Source organism: Plectropomus leopardus, chromosome 24 (assembly GCF_008729295.1).
Source record: "Plectropomus leopardus isolate mb chromosome 24, YSFRI_Pleo_2.0, whole genome shotgun sequence".
NCBI lineage: Eukaryota > Metazoa > Chordata > Actinopteri > Perciformes > Serranidae > Plectropomus > Plectropomus leopardus.
In genome coordinates this window covers 7,616,649-7,633,617 of record NC_056486.1, presented here as the reverse complement: position 1 = coordinate 7,633,617, position 16,969 = coordinate 7,616,649, and positions in this window count along the sequence as shown.

Below are 16,969 nucleotides of genomic sequence, written 5' to 3'. Positions count from 1 at the left end.
AAATGCTCTATGTATCTTGTCCTTGTCCCGCATTTGTCCCCCCTGTGTAAGGACAAGAGCAAGGGAAACATTCACATGCACAGACTGGCAGAGATGAATGGGGGAGTTGGGCAACAGAAAAAAAAGCTGCATTTGTTTTGTAAGCCTGACTGACTTCCATAGAAACATTACAGAAAGTAATTTAGATGCTTGATTTTACATGTGGTGATGCAAAGTGTTTCACCACATGTACTGTTGCACTGCATTTACCATTTAATTACCGTACACAGCAAACAAATCACAGCGAATGAGGGAAAGCAACCTCTCAGAGTTACTGCTCAACTTAACTTTCAACACTGTACTGCCATATGAGAGCACACACAATCTAATATACGTATGTAACATTACACCCTAAAGTTTTGTCAGCTTGAACCCTTTGAAAACTGAGCAAAGTGGTTTGATTTCTTTGCAAAACATCGGAAGGCAATGAGCAACAGGGAAAGAAAATGGCACAAAAATTAGCAAGAAATTAGGAAAAAGTACAAGAAAATTACCTGAAAATAAGTGAGAAAAAAGTTTGTTTGTTTTTTTAAAAAAGAAAGAAAATGACACGGAAAAAGTGTGTGAAAAGTTATAATAATTGTGAAACATAACTTTGAATCTGTAAGTATGATAATTATACATCTAGTTTTTCCCTAGTTTTTTTCCCTGAGACATTTTTTCCTACATTTTTTAAAATGATTTTCTAAATCTAACAATTTCTTACAGTTCATGGACCATGTCTTACCAAGTCACTCTTTGCCTTTTTTTCCCCATGGTTTTTAAGGAAGTGCATCGATTTGCTCGGGGTTCAGTGTTGAAAGGCGTCTAAAGTTGCACAAGAAAAGTGATGTCTTGCCAGGTTTCAAAGAGTTAAAAGACTAAAATTACCATGCCTCAGCAAAGCAGTCAAGTTGCTCCTACAGTTTACACGATGATTTCACTGTGAAGTTGACCTTTGACCTTTTGGCTCAATTATAAAATGAATTAACAAGTTTTGGCCAAAAACACGTTTTGTGAGGTCACAGTGACCTTGACCTTTGACCACCAAATTCTAATCAGTTCACTGTTGAGTTCAAGTGGACCTTTGAACAAAAAGAAATTCCCTCAAAGTGTTCTTGAGATATTGTGATAAAAGAATGAGACAGACGAGGTCACAGTGACCTTGAACTTTAACCACCAAAATGCAATGACCTTGTCCTTTGTTTCAAATTTAAAGAAATACCCTCAAAGAATTTTTTGAGATATTGCATTCACGATAATGTGACAGATGGTGTCAAAGTGACCTTTAACCACCTAATTCTAATCAGTTCATTCTTGAGTCCAAGTCAACGTTTGTGCCAAATTTAACGAAATTCCCCTCGGGCGTTCTTGAGATGTCACGTTTATGGGGATGGGACGGACAGACGGACAACTTGAAAACATAATGCCTTCGGCCACAGCTGTAGCCGTCGCGGAGAAATAAAAGGGAGTTACACACACTGCTGATTGAGCAGAATTTCTACCTGCAAGGCAGCCATTTGTCCCAAATCATTTCAGAAATTTAAAACTTGCTGAACAAATCCCGTTGGTTTTAGGTGACAGTGACAAAAATAAAAATGAGTGAAGCTGTAACTCCTCCAACCTTGATTTAGAGCATATATAAAAAGGATTAAGTTTATTGTGTAGCTTTTTCCACTTTTAATGACTTGATGTTTAGAAGCCAAATAGCACATCTCACTGTTATGCTGATATTAACTCGGAGCTCAGAAAAGAGTGACCTCTGACACAGAAAAGTGCAATGGAATAGAAATTCAAATCGTAATGTGGGGTGGATGTCTAAGCAGTGGTTATGGAGGAAGGTATCCTTCACTTCATACATACTATGCATACTAACCAGACTGATTTAATACAAAGCTTGTTGAAAATTTGCGAAGTACCCCTTTAACTTGCTCCTGAAACCTTGCACCTCTCAGCCCTCACAAGTGCATCAGTAAAAGGTGTGCAAATTCATCCAGAGGGCCAAACTGGACCTCTTGGTGGGCTGGTTCTGGCCCACCAAGAGCATCCCTAAATTCTATCCCGAGTTTGCTAAGATAAACACACCTGACGTCAGCCAAACATGGCAGCATACACAGTGAGCAATAAGCAGAATGACATTTTCATAAATTATTTCACTTTGCATAGTGTTCTACACAGCGTTTGTGTGGTGATATCTGCTGTGACAACAATGAAATAAAATTTAATGTTTAAAAGACTCTTTAAAGATATTGACAGAAAAAATGTAGCATCCTTTCCACAGCAAACTTACTGCTGCTGGTTGTGGCTCACACTACAGGCTGCTGTCAAGCTCTTTGTTCTCTGATCATATATATACCTACAATGAGTAATGCACCACATTCATATGTAACTCACGTAATTATGAACCAGTAATTTGTGTATTTGGGAAGGCTGCAATCATGTGACTAATGCACTGACGGTAGTAAAGAAGGAAGTAGTCTAACCCCTTGAAATTTGAGCAAATTGGCGGGATTTTTTTCAAAAACATGGACAGCAGGCAATGAGCAACTTCAGGAGAAATGACCCAAAAATTAGCAAGAAATTGGTGTAAAGTATGAGAAAAAAACATAAAAGAAAAAAAGGAAATTACTTTTAAAAAGTGCTTGATAAATTGAATAATTTCATAAAATAATTTTGAATATATAATAATGATAAATAATAAGTTATTTTTCAATGTTTTAGAAAGAAGTCAAGATCATTGTTGTGTCTGAACACAGCACAAGAAAACGTGTTTCATATTTTAAAAGGTTAAAGAGTGAAAGTCTGTGTAAGGAGCCAAGTTGAGGTGGTAGATGGGTCAAACAAACACAGGACTTCCCACGGGATACTGATGTTTGGTACCATTTAAAATCAAGTGAATTTTGGGTTGTTTTAAGGAACATGGTCACCATGACTCCTTTCATATACCTAACCTACGAAACTACACTTTAAGCAATTTTATGTTTAGTGCGTAACATCATTCGTGAGGTGCTTATTTGTTAGATATTATACGAACTGTTGTATGCTCATTTTCTTATGATATGAACTTTTCCAGGAGGATGTGTTGCACACTTTTATACTCGGCACTTGTTTGGGCAATTTTGAGCTGTTGTATGTTGTAGTGTTGATACACTGTTTCTCTTTGCTAATGACACTGTGATAATTGATGTAGGTCCTCTGTAGATACTTGTGAAGCTAAGAGATGAACCATATAAATATCAGTTTGCTGAAGACTTTGATGTATTCACAAGTGGATGCACTGGAATGCATTTAGATCAGAAGCTGGAAATTCCACTTCTATTGATGCATTGACATTTATTCCTTAGTATTTTAACAGAGAAACTACTGGGATTTCCAAATTTGCGTGTTCTGCTTTGCTTGGTGGATTTAAAGGTCATAAAGAGGACTTTGTCTGATTGATGTAATAACCAGAGAGATGACTAAACTGTTAAAAATTATTAAGGATGTATGAAATTATTCACTTCTGACTTGCAATGGATCGCAGCATTAGAGCTCCCAACAAAAGTCTCAGCATTTTCATACTGTATTTGTAACATGCAAATGTGTGTGACTAACATAATTTAAAGTGATTCAGTTTCTCACTTCTTCCATCCACCTGTCGTCTCAAACTTTTTCACTGCTCCTCGCATCTCCTCTTTAACTTTCGTCCCCCTCTCATTCATTCCCCCATCTCCTCCTTCCTCCTTCCCCTCCCCTCTCTCCCATTCGCCTCTTCCTGTCCTCCACTCACCACTCTGTAGAGGGTCCAAGTGACATTTGGCTGTCCCCTGCCTCGAGGGGGTCCAGGAGATGCAGACGTTTTTGGCAGGCAGGCACAGGGACGCCTAGGGGTCCTGACGGGGACTCCTGGACTAGGAAGAGAAAAAAAGTACACATCATAAAATGCACCCGCAGTCAGAACACACACATACGCTCTCGGGGTGCACATGCATAAGCAAACAATTGCACAAACAGAGGAGAGCTAACACAGACACACACCGACACATGTAAGTGTGTGTGCGCACAAACACTCATGCACCTACCAATCAAACGCACGTAATGAAGACACAGTGGACGGTAAATGTGAGAAGGCGAGGGAAGCTGCCCCCATGGAAAACTTTGGAAAACAGAATAAACTGGGATTTGAATTTGAATTGCTAAACTATTGAGCTCCATTATAACTGTCTGGCTTCATTCCTCGTCCTCCTCGCTATCAGAACTTTATTTATAACAGCTTTTTATGCGGAGAGTCATATCAGATATGAGATTGATAGAACTGATTGGCAGGAACAAATCCAAATGATACAATCAAGTAAAACAAGATGAACATTTGCATCTGACTTGTCAAATACAAATAAACCTGTTTTTTCCCAAAGCCCCAAACTTTACTTTAATCATGACAAAATGGCAAAGAAGGAACTGAGGTTTGGGGCATATAGGACTATGTTCAGTGGAGTTACAAACCACTTCCTGAAACATTCAAATTTGACACCTCACCGCAGCCAGGCTATTTGACGAAATTCAAATTTTTCATCGTCTTCTGATAGCACTTCCAAAATTTGAAGTCACTCAAGTTAAATCTCTTGGAGGAGTTTGTTAAAGTATGACCCCTGTAACTGGCAAGAAATACACTAAAATTGCCATCGGTGAACTTTGAGAAAATGGGCCCCTGAGCACAGATATGCAAATGGCCCCACAGTCTCTCCTACACAGGAGCAAGATGCACCGACTTTGTTGTGAGTTTTTTCGTGTAGTTTTTTATCGTTATGATGATGATGATTTGACTGACATTTTGCATGTAAAGGCCAAGGGGGCCCTCTTATACTTTAAGTCCCTTGGCCTGTGCCCAGTAGGCCAGTTCAGTAATCCACCCATGAAAAATGCAGAGTAAATTCAAAAAGGCTAACTTCCTGTTGGTCTTAGGGTATGGCTGCATGAGACTTTTTTTAAGTTACAAGTGCCTCCACATTTTCACACATCTAGTTGTAATGTACCGTAGGGGGGGGCTTCTTCTTTTTTTGAGGGTGCACAATTAAGCCATTTTGTCATACCCAAGCATGAGACCTGTTAAATATAAAGGTTTTTTCAACTGCTCTGATGCATGTGCAAAGTTTGTGAGTTTTGGTGCACATTTAGCCCCTTAAAAATCTGATTATTTGGCCCAAATAATAATAAGTCCTTCACTTTCAATAGGCTCCTCAGACCAGATGGTGCTCAGGCCCAAATATGACATCTTGCCCCAGTCATTGTTTGACAAAAACTCAAACTTTTTATCTGGAAGGTCTTTTGATGGCAAGACAATTGGCAGGACAATCGGGTTAAATCTCTGGGAGAAGTTTGTTAAAGTATGATGAAAATAAGAAAAAGTAAAATTGCTCAGAAAATCAAAAATGGCTGACTTCCTGATATGGCTGCAACATACCCTGGGATGTTACAGGTGCTAGTCCATTTTCATACATCTAGGTGAAACATACTGCGGGGGTGGTACATTTTGAAGGGAACACATGGAAAGGGAAATTTGTCATCATGTCTGATGAATGTGCAAAGTTTTGTGAGTTCTGAAGCACCTTTATCCTCTACAAATGCGATTAATTGTGCAAAATAATATTAAGTTTTTCAGTTTGAATTATTTAGTGTCAAATTAATGATAAAAACTATTAAAAGAAAGCCACAACGAGGTCTTGAAAATGAGGCATGACTCAGATCGGTGGTGTGAATGTCCCCATCTCCCGCCACTCTCATCCCTCTGAGATACCTCGTCTGTCTTTTTCTCCCTCACCACTCTCCTCTGTCTCTTCAGAGAGATAATGTGCTGGTCATCGGGGGAGCGGGAGAGTGAGGGGAGATGGAGATGCAGGGCTAATTGCGGGGTGCCGGAGCTCGTCGGCGTGCCACTGCCCGCTGTTTTGGCTCAGCCATAATTACCTGGTAGCCGCAGATGTTTCACGCCATTGTTGTACACCCAGACAGAGAGGGAGGGATGGATAGATGGACGGAGAAGTGGGGACGTATAAAGAGGGAGAGACAGAGGCCGGTTCTCGTGGCCAAACTTCTGCACACAAGCAAAGACGACCAGACGCTTTCTCTCTGCATTCATGCATCCATCTTTTTTAACTCAATCTGTCATTCATCTCTTTCAATCCATTATCAAACCAACCCTTTTATATTTGCACCTTGAGTGTTGATAGGTGATAATAATTCTTTGTGTGTGTGTGTGCGGGGTGTAGCCTTCCCACTGAGGCAGAACAAAGTAGCGTAATAACTCAGACACTGAGCTGACCCTCTCTGCTGCTCTGGAGGTGTGTGTTTGTGTGTGTTAACATGCATGTGCATCCTTGTGTGTGCCTGTCTGTCTGAATACGACTGCTTGTACCCAACTGTGTGTGTGTGTGTGTGTGTGTGTGTGTGTGTCCCTATGTGTGAATGTATCTTGTTCTCCAGTGTGAGTGTGTGCTCAAATAGCTGATCCCCTCCAGGGGTGAATTGTTATGGATGCTGTTCTGTTGAAATTACTGTTATTTGTTTCCTTTAAAACAAGCTAATTGCAGCATAGCGGATTGCTGTGTGTGTGTATGTGTGTGTGTATTCATGTGTCAATTTGTTTGCTTCCTTGTTTATTGTTTGTTTGTGTCGCATTGCAGACCCTTTCAATTTCTTTAGCATGGACACATTTTCACTCTGGCGTCAAAACTCATTGTGCTGCAGCTGCTGGGCACTAATTTGACTTTTTAGCCAATTTTATTTTTTTTTTAGAGATAAACTCTACAGCTCAATAAAAAAGGAAAGGAAATTAACGGCACATAAATTGTATTTTACACAATAAATCTCACCCAGTTAAAAGGATTCATTATCTCGTTGGTGTTTTTTAGGCTAAATTCTTATTGAACCAGAAAAAAAGTCCTGTTCTTGTAAGTGCTGCAATTATTTGCTCCACAGTTTGTGATTTTCTAGTATTTTTCTTGCAAATAAACTCTTATTAAAAATACAGCAACTATACTTAACATGCATCAGTTAATATGACGGAAGTTAATTCACCCAAAATTCAAAGAGAAGACTGTATTGTAGTGGTAGCAAATTCAGATTAGTCTAAAATTAAAATCTTATGTTGATTTGAAATTATGATTTATAATTGCTGTTTGTACATAAAATGACTAAGTTAAAGCACATGCTTTTGTTTGTGTTTAGCAAATATAAAAAAGTATGGCAACCTGGTAATTCAATGTTATGTTCATTTGAAAAAGGTGCATTAATAACTTTCATGTTACTGTTTTGTATTAAACTAAAAGTTTTGACTGGAAGCTATTTCTTGTAAATGTTTATGTTGAATTAGAAAAGAGGGGTTTACAGTGGGTTTCTTTGGGTCTATATTTCAAAATATTTATCTCTATAAGACTTCTGCATTCACTTAATTACACTACAACTGCATTAGTTGAATTTAATTTGTGATGTTCACAGTATTGTCAGACAAGACTGAGAATCTGAGAGTCTCTAGATGATCTGTAAAACTATGTACATTAACTTGCTGGTGTTGAGTAAGTAATGTTTCCCATATTAGTTGTCTTTTTTAAGCTTGTTAGAATGCTAATGTTTCAAAATTAAACACAAAGTATAGCTGATGCTGATGGAAATATCATTATATTTGCAGGATTTGAGTCATGAACCAAATTATGATGACACTTATGGACAGCCAAAGAGTTACAAAAGTGACTAAAGCAGATAATGTGAGCAATCATTCAAAGTTTGGAAATTTTTAACATGGACGCTATTTTCCCATGTTTTTATGTCTGATTTTGGAAACAACATTTTCTCCAATACTGAGCGAAAGTACTGCAGATGGCAGCGGCAAAACAGGCTGCAATGTAACGACTCTCACCATTTGTACTCCGTCAACTTGCGTCCACTAAACATGCTTGTTTTTACCACTGACAGGCTCACACTGTTATTAAAAGTTTAAACATTATTGACAGGATCCCTACAGAGATAGACCCTCTTGTGAGCCCCAAAATCGCTCTTGCCAAACCCACCAGACTCTTTTTAAATAAACAGTGATTTTATCACCGTAAAACACACTTCAGTCGAAATCATTAAAACAAAAATAAATCTCACAAAAACCATCTTGGTTTGGTTTTTCCACTGTTCCCACAATCACAAACTCTGGTTGGTTGAAATAAATCCTTATTTCGGCCAGTTAGATGTGAAAATATAGTGGCTTTATACACGCTAAAATGACTGGGGTCTGGTGGGTTTGGTGATGGTGATTTCTGGGCTGTTTCCAGTTAAACATAGTCTGTCTATCTTGGGATCCATTCATAATGTCAAAAACTTACTAACAATCTGAGTCTGTCAGTGGCAAAAACACGTACTTTAAGTGGACGTAAATTGATGGTGCGATATTACCCCAAGTGGTTACATTGCAGCCTGTTTCGTGGTTGGCGGCTCTCACTCAGTACTGGACCAATTTCAAAAAAATTTGTTCCAATTAGTCACTTGGGTGCAAAGACATGGGAAAATAGGGCCCAGGTTGAAAAATATTAAACCTACCCTTTAAATACAGCTCAATGTTTGTACAACATTTTGTATTAAGTGCTACAGCAACCCCTGGCCTCATGTTACTTCACATAAAAATGATACTGATGAGTTCTAAATAGTGAAGTAAAGAAAATATGGCACTAGTCCGTAGAAGCATATTCAAACAACAGCATCGAGTGGATGCAGTGTGTTTATAATGTGAGTGTTGGGAAACAGAGTAAGGCAGAAGACAGTGAGCCCTTGCGGGTGTTGAGCGGGTTAAGTGTGTGTCAGTGTTAAGTGGGACATCTCAGACAGACAGGCCATCCTTTCACAGGCACCCTTGTCTGCCAGGCAGGTGAGCCAGTGTCTCTTTATCTGTTTCTCTCTCACACATACACTCTCACTCACACACACACACACCTCTGCCAGCTCCTTCACGTCCCCCTGTGCCAGGTACGTCTACGTCCCGTCTTTGTGTGCGAATGAAAGCGCGGCAGATCTGACGAGGAAGAAAATACACACATGCAGGCGGCATTCTCACGGGGGGAAGAGGAGGGACGAGAGGAGGAGAGGGAGAAGAAGAGGTGGCCTCGCCTTCCCTCTCATCCCTCAATCCAACACTTCTCCTCCTTTCGTTTGGTTCCATTCGTTCGTCAGTTCTTTCCGTTTTGTGCCGTTCCATGTGCTGCTGCTCTGTCTGTCTGTCTCTGCCTCCGCTCTTCTCCTGTCCTCCCTTTCTTTGCGCTCCATCCTTTTTCTCCCCCATCGCATCGTTCCCTTTCTTTCCCATCCATCCCCTCTTTCTCCTCGCCTCGTTCCAGTTTCCAAGTGCTTGGACGGGGGGCTTACTGCTCCGGTCACTGCTCAGGGAGTACGGTGAGCTAAAGTAGGCTCGGCGTAGAAGAACATCACACACACACACTCACAAACACAAACACACACTTGAACAAACAAACGGAAAACGGGGGCCCTTTCTCTTGCTCCAATTTCAATTGTGTCTTGTTTGCTACCTGCATATGTCTCTACCTTCTCCAGATCCCAAAGCTTATCTGTGCACGCAGCCTAGAAAGCATTATGAGAACTGGTCTGACATCATACGTATCCAAACACCAAGCGTTTAGAGATAAGCTTCCCTGCTCCTATCTCAATCAGTTACTCAGCACTCCAGGCCAAGCAAAGTTCAGCACAACAGAACTGCACTGAAGTTCAAACCAGCAGAAGAGAAAACACTCTATTATTCTTGAGTCTGCAATTTCGAAAAGTTATTGTGGCCTTGATGATAACAGTTTGCTTTGCGTTTATGCTCAGTATGAGTTCTGCACAGGCCTAAAACTGAGATGCAAACCTGGGCTGAGCATTTTTAAAGACCTGACCCATCTCAACTGAACTGGTACTGCCAAATTTGAGAGTCACACTTGACCCAAAGCTTTATTTTCGGATCCTCTGCTAAATGCATTTAAAATATAAAAGTTAAAAAGCTTCTATGATCTTAGCTACTTGATTAAAAGCCAAAGCACTGATCACATACTTTAACAACACATGAAAATACGCCCTGATTAAACCTGTAATCACTTAATAAGCAAACACTCGATAGATAGATAGATAGATAGATAGATAGATAGATAGATAGATAGATAGATAAAAAGCCACGAAACACAAGGCTCCAGTTTTATGCTACTGTTTTGCTCTATTTCATGCACTCCTGATATTAGCTCGCCAGGCTACAGCTAAGTTCCAACCACACAACTCTCATACTTGTCAGATCACTGTAGTCATTGTATCATACTACAATTCATCAGTGCAGTGGTCATGTGAAAACAGCCTTCCCATATATGTGGATTATACACAAATGACTGGTTATTGACTATGTAGAACATGTGAGGAATTTGCTGCATCACTTTCCGGAGGAATATGTACGAACAGTGCATGAGAGTAACCTGCTGTACTACTTGCACTACCCGAGCTGCTGTCTTGTAATCTGGGTCTTGAAGTTGTGGTTTTCACACTACATGATTGACCACCAACATGACCACATGTTTCGCCAGAAGGGATCTCCAAAGTGTATGTCATGTCATGCATGGGTCAAAACAAAACTCAGGGTCTGGGGCATGCTTACTAGAAAATAGCAAAGTCAGAAAGTGTCAAAGCAGTATTTTGAGCAAGTTATTAGGCTAATGACTTACAGAACCATATTATGCAATAGTGCACCTTTCACTTTCTCCTTCTGCTCTCTTTCACTATAAATGTTATCATCAGGTTCTAACTGAAAACAGATGAAGAAAAAGAAACAATTTGGTATATAAAAACCAATACAACAAAGATGCGCTTTTAGTAGCCCTCTTCATAACATAGTTTCACTATGGCAGTCCCACATCAATAACTTCAGCTGTCACACTATTACTTACAGCCCCCTCTCACCAAACAAAAAAAAAGACCACATGGGTCACCTGTGTAAGCAGCTCTCTCATAGCTGTAATAGTTTTAACAGGCACAGAGGAGGAAGTGAGGTTACTTGGCATAAAAACCCATATGCAAAAAATCTGTATTAGAAGTAAAATAACAAGTCTGTCTTTGGAAGATCATGGAAAAAAATCCCCACTTCTGTTCTTCCTCTGTTTCTATTTACCATCAACATCCTCAACCTATTTGTTTTTGGCATCCTCCTCCTTCTGTCAGTCATCCTCATCATCGCCTTCATCGTTGCATATTGATTCTGTCGTCGCTCTCCAGGCGAGCACTGACCTTTCATATGAGGTGCTCGTTCTTCAAGACTTCAAGAGGTGAGACTGATTGATGTCTAATCTTTGATATCCTCTGAAGATGTGTGTGCACGTGTGTGTGTGGCTTGTGTTTGTATGTGGGTGTGTGTGGGCTTGGTTGCTAAGGACCTCCTATAGTTAAGGAACCAAAGGTCCTCAGGGTATTAGAGCAGGAGATCAGGGGAGTCAGCTCACACACACACAAACACGCTCACACTTGTGCGCACACACTCGGGTGTCTCAGCGACCTCGTGGTGAGTTCAGTGGCAAGCCGTGGTGAGAGTAGTCGTTTGAACCTGCAGATCTTAAAGATCACACACACACTGACAACCACACACACAGATTAATGCTAAAAGAAGGAAACAGTGGAACCTTTTTTGGCTCAGGGGGGTTCAGGGGTTGGACTGGTGAGAGGGAAGCAGGGAAACAGAAGCACAGACCTCCAGGAAGTGAGTTAGTTAAATCACAATGATCATGATGATAAAACATTAGCTGGGAAAAAACAGTGATCAGTGGCTAAAAAGAGAAAAAAGAAGATCCTGATCAGTGCGTGGGCTTTGAGCTGCAACTAATTGCATTCAATGTTGATTAAAATCTGTTGATTATTTCCAAAATCAATAGTTTATTCTGTAAAAGAATCAAGAAATGGTGCAAAATGATGATCAATGGGGAGAAAGATAACTTCCTCAAATGTCTTTTTTTGTTTACAGACCAAAGATATTCAGTTTATTGTCTTAGTTAAGTAAAGAAGTAAGAAAAATATTTACATAAAAGAAGCTACAATCAGAGAATTTGACTTTTTTTCTTAAATAATTTCTCAACATTGCTCATCATGACTCCTTGTTCATTCGAGAAAATATTTTACTATGCTTATTGCTCCCTGTAAAAATGTTCTTGCTGTAATCCGTCATTATCAATCTAAAAAAATGTGCAATTATGTCCTGATACCTAACTCATTTAATGCCATTACATCTCCTCAGACCAGGGAAACCAAAGAGACATGGGTTCACTGGTCTACCAGAAAACACAACCAGGAAAAAGAGTAAGTGGACAATGAGTCAGTTAAAGGTTTCCAAGGTCAAGAATAAACTGCTAAACTCAACCTTTTAGTGGAGGAGGCTAGCTTGGTTCCAGGCCTCTGAATCACTGCCCACATTTGAGCTATTTGAAGTTACCTCAGTAGATTGTACAGTAGATCCTGCCAGTGTTGCATGAACACACGAAGCGGCCGTTTACATGGCAACTTATCTTGCATGACACATTAAACTTTTGTTGCGGTGTGGCCTTTTGTTTACATGACAACCGCATTTTGGGGGCCTGAAAATGCAACCTCTTAAAACTGGGCTCCAGAGTGTAATCTTTTGAAAACGCAAACCCTTCTGCAACGCTGTGAAAACTGGCAATGCGCAGATCCTGTGACAACGGTGATGTCATAACCGCACTTTGTGACGTTACACCACTTCTCTACTACTCTACCCACCATACTCATGTACTGTTTGCTGTGAGCGGCATGAACCAATATTACAGAAAAAACAGCTAACAGTTTCTGAATTCTGAAAAACAAAAGGAGGAAGAGAGGCAGAAAGACAGAGCTATGTAAACAAGATGAAGAAGGAGGAGGGGGGTTGAGATGAAGGAAAAGAGAGGAGTCTTTAATGTACGTGGGTCTTGTAAGGTCAGATGGGGGCTGGGGAGGGGGGGAAAGGTTACAGGAAAGGTTACCATTATTTATTTAATCACTGATCCATCAGACGCAGCACGCACACGCACCAACACAAATTCCCTCTCACGTACACACACTTATTATCTCGCACTCACCTTTTTCACAAACACACACACACACACATACACACACACACACACACGTGTGTCACGGCTTAATCTTCTGACAAATTAAAAAACACAGAAGACAAAGGAGACAGAAGATCTACCAGCCTGTAGATAGATTTTATCTACAGTACAGTAATTTTTGGATTCTAATGAAACGTCTCAACAAGATTACCATGAAATTTGTTATACACATTCACGTTCCCTTCAAGATAAATTGTTGTAATTTTGGTTGATATCTTGGCTTTTTATCTGGAGCCACCATGCAAATTTTTAATCTGTCCAGTACTTTGGTTTATGACCAAATACCTGGCAAAATTGATGACATTTGCTTGCTATCACTGATGTTAGCGCTACTGGCGTGAACAGCCAGGAGACTGCTAACGGCCTCTGCACGAGAATTAACACATGAGAGTGAGACTGTTTTTCAGCCAATATTTTTTACCTTTTCACATGGACTGTTTACTTGTTGATCAAAGGTGATTGGTCAAATCTACTCGGACTACAGTATAAACCAGAGCGCTTCCAATACCAAAATCTTGCCACATTGCCTACAGATTCAGCATACATATGCAGATATCACTTTGTAGAGATTAGGCCAAGAGTAAAGTCAGTAAGGGGAAATTTTAATCATTTATTTGGAATTTTCTAGCATTTATATCTTGTTTTGCTTTCGATGTATGTTTCAAGTGAGCTTATAGTATTATCAGTACAGTAAATTATAGGTTGTATTGAAACCCAATTGGTAGCTTACAATTACTAAAAATGTAAGGTATGATGAATTATAAGGAAAATAGTAATAAATAATTAAAATAAATAATATTATGGGTGTTATTCCTTATGATTTTGGGGGATTATGGGAAATCTCAGCACATTTGGATTTTGTTTTCAATGTTGTTTTTTTGATAAAAGGTATAATGAGGCCATTGTTGTTGTTTCATATGCAGCCAACAGTGAGCTTTGGTGGCTTTGTTGTCAAAAAAAAAACCTGACATATTGAGGTCATTTTGGGAAATTCCATCACAAACACAGTCTCTAATACACTCATCCATAAAAAAGAAGTCTATTTTCCCCATTGATATCGATACAAAGTTGAGTCTTCCTGCACTGAAGTTCTGTTTACTAAACTAAACTTTACTGAAACTGAACTTAGTTGAATAACTACGCAAACTGCCAGTAACTACTACAGATACCACAACTGCATTTTGTGAACTTTCCAAGGTATTTTTGGCCCAGTTCCCTGCTGGATTTCTAACCCAACCTGATACTGACACGAGCGCTGGGTTTCCTGGAACGTGTAAAGAGGCACGGGAAGACTAAAGAGAATAGCAGAGTGGTGCTGCGCCTGTGAATGCAAAAGAACACTCATGAAATATGGAAGACTTTGGAATAGTCAATGTAATTAATGTTAGCGTTGAAACAAAACGTCCACCCCTGCTGTCATACCGCTTGTCCTGCACGCACACACACACACCACACACACACACACACATACACAGACCCACACACACACACACAAACACACACACACACCTTCTCCAGAAGAGGCAGAGGGTCGGGTAGATGGATGGAAAGGATGACGGGAGGATGAAAGTGCCACACTCGTTTTTTCTGCCTTCTGTGGCGGAGAATGCCCCTAGGCAAGATTTAACAGAGGGAAGAGATAGAGAGAGGAAATGAAGGATAGAAAAAAGGGACGTTAAAAAAAAGGAGGTGTCTCAGTGACAATGCCAACCGCACCACCATCAACCCCCCCCATCCCCTCTATGTCTCCCTCTCTCTGCTCCATTCTCAGTTGCTTGAGGCCTCACTAGCCCTTTGCAGGGTGCGACCTTGGCGGCCACGGAGCTGGTGTGAACATGCAAGAAGCATGCCATATGGGTGAGACAGAGCGAGAAATAGATGTCGAGATTCAAGGAGAGAGCTATCTAATCCTTGATTTGTCTCTGTGTCTTCCCCCCCTCCTCTTTCACACACACACACCGTCTGGGCTACATATGTGCTCCTTCACCCCTGTCTCTTGGCCCGGGCCGGGGCCAGTGCCCCTGCCACCTTACCCAGGGCAAGGGCTGCATATGTTGGGAAGGTGGGTACTACAGAGGGGGGGAGATGGGCTGGGTGGGCAGCAGATGGCTGAGCCCTAAGGCCTCTGCTGGTGTGGCCGGTGGTGAGTGTGTATGCATGCGGTGGGGGTGGGACGTAGGTGTGTGTGTGTGTATGTGCGTTGGAGGGTAGGTTGGAGGAGTGTCCGTCTGTGTGTGTATGTGTGTGTGTCTGTGCAGGTTTTCTGCTTGGAAGGATGGATAGAGGGGCACCAGTGCAGAAGAACTTCTTCTGGTCACGGTGAGAGTAAAGGGGAAGAGGAAAGAGAGAGAAGGAAAGAGATAAATCCAACACAGCTCAACAGAGAGAAGAGCTACATGTCTTCACCTGGAAATCATCACCCTTATCATTCATCAAACTCACACACACACACACACACACACACACACACACACACACGCACACGCACACACACATGCACACGCACACACACATTCCAGCAATGTTCCCCTTTACAGAAATGCTCACTTTATGCTGGTCCCATGCAGTTTTTTGCTGTCATTTGATTCCTAATCAAGACAGTCTGGTAAGAAATGCTTTACTTGTAAATATGGACTTCAAACCTGTTATGTAATGCAAAATGATTGAAATTAAAACATGTGATTAAAGAATGCAATTAATCATGTTTAACTATTGAAATCTGCAATTAATTGAGATTTAAAAAAACAACAACTAATCATTTCACAGCCCTACAACTGGCAAGTAAGTCCTTTCCAGAAAAACAAAACAAAACAAGAAAACTTGTATTGGTTGTTTCTCTAGCAAAAAATGAACTGGTTAGTGCCAAAGCAGACAATAGTATACCATTCTCATTAGACTAGGAAACTTAGGTTCCCTTCAGTCTCCTAACGAAGTTTCCTTTAACTCTGTGTATACTCCATACCATTAACAATTATGACAAAAATATGAGCTTAGAGCGCCTAATGTTTTGTGAACGCCTGAAAATGTGACTAAAATTAACCCCTTAAGCATTTCCACAGCTTTCCTTCCCTTCATTCAGATCCACCCATCGCTCCTCCATAGCACCAGCCCCTCACCCAAAATGGTCACTTCTGTCTGCAAAAATACATGATGGTGACGGGCAAAATGCCAAACTCTGCCAGTAACTATGAAAACTTCTACTTAGAAAGTGCATTTTAAAAGTGCAAAAAAATAAATGGCTAGTGCTGAAAAGTATAAAAAGTTAATCAAAATGGGGTTTGGTGTGATGGAATTTTAACTTTAACCAAGGAGTTTTAGGTGCATAAACAAAGCCATACTTTCTCCACAGGAATAAAACAGTAGTGGGATTGCATTAAAAAATTTGTTTTTGTAAATTGTTAATTAGCGACTTATTTATATTTGTTTTGTCTTATTTGATTTAATTTAGGTAAGCATGTCTGTACTGATACAGCTGTGTGTGTACTGTCTGAGTGTGTGTGTGTGTTGAATCGTGTGTGTATACGGCCTCTGGCACCCTGTCTCCTCTCTGCCCTCCAAGGATGCGAGACAAAACGTCCACGTTGCCCTTCCCCACATGTGGGAAGGAGACAGCAGGAGAAAAAGATGAGAGGGAGGCAGAAGATATCACTTCTGTCCTTCACCTCTCCCACAATCCCCCTCTTCTGCTCCATTACAGACGAGGAGAGCATCCCGAAGACGCTTGCAGGTATGACACAGCTGCCACGCTCTGAATCACACACACACATACACACACACCTTGCAGGTATGGGCCAGTTGCCATGCTCTAGATA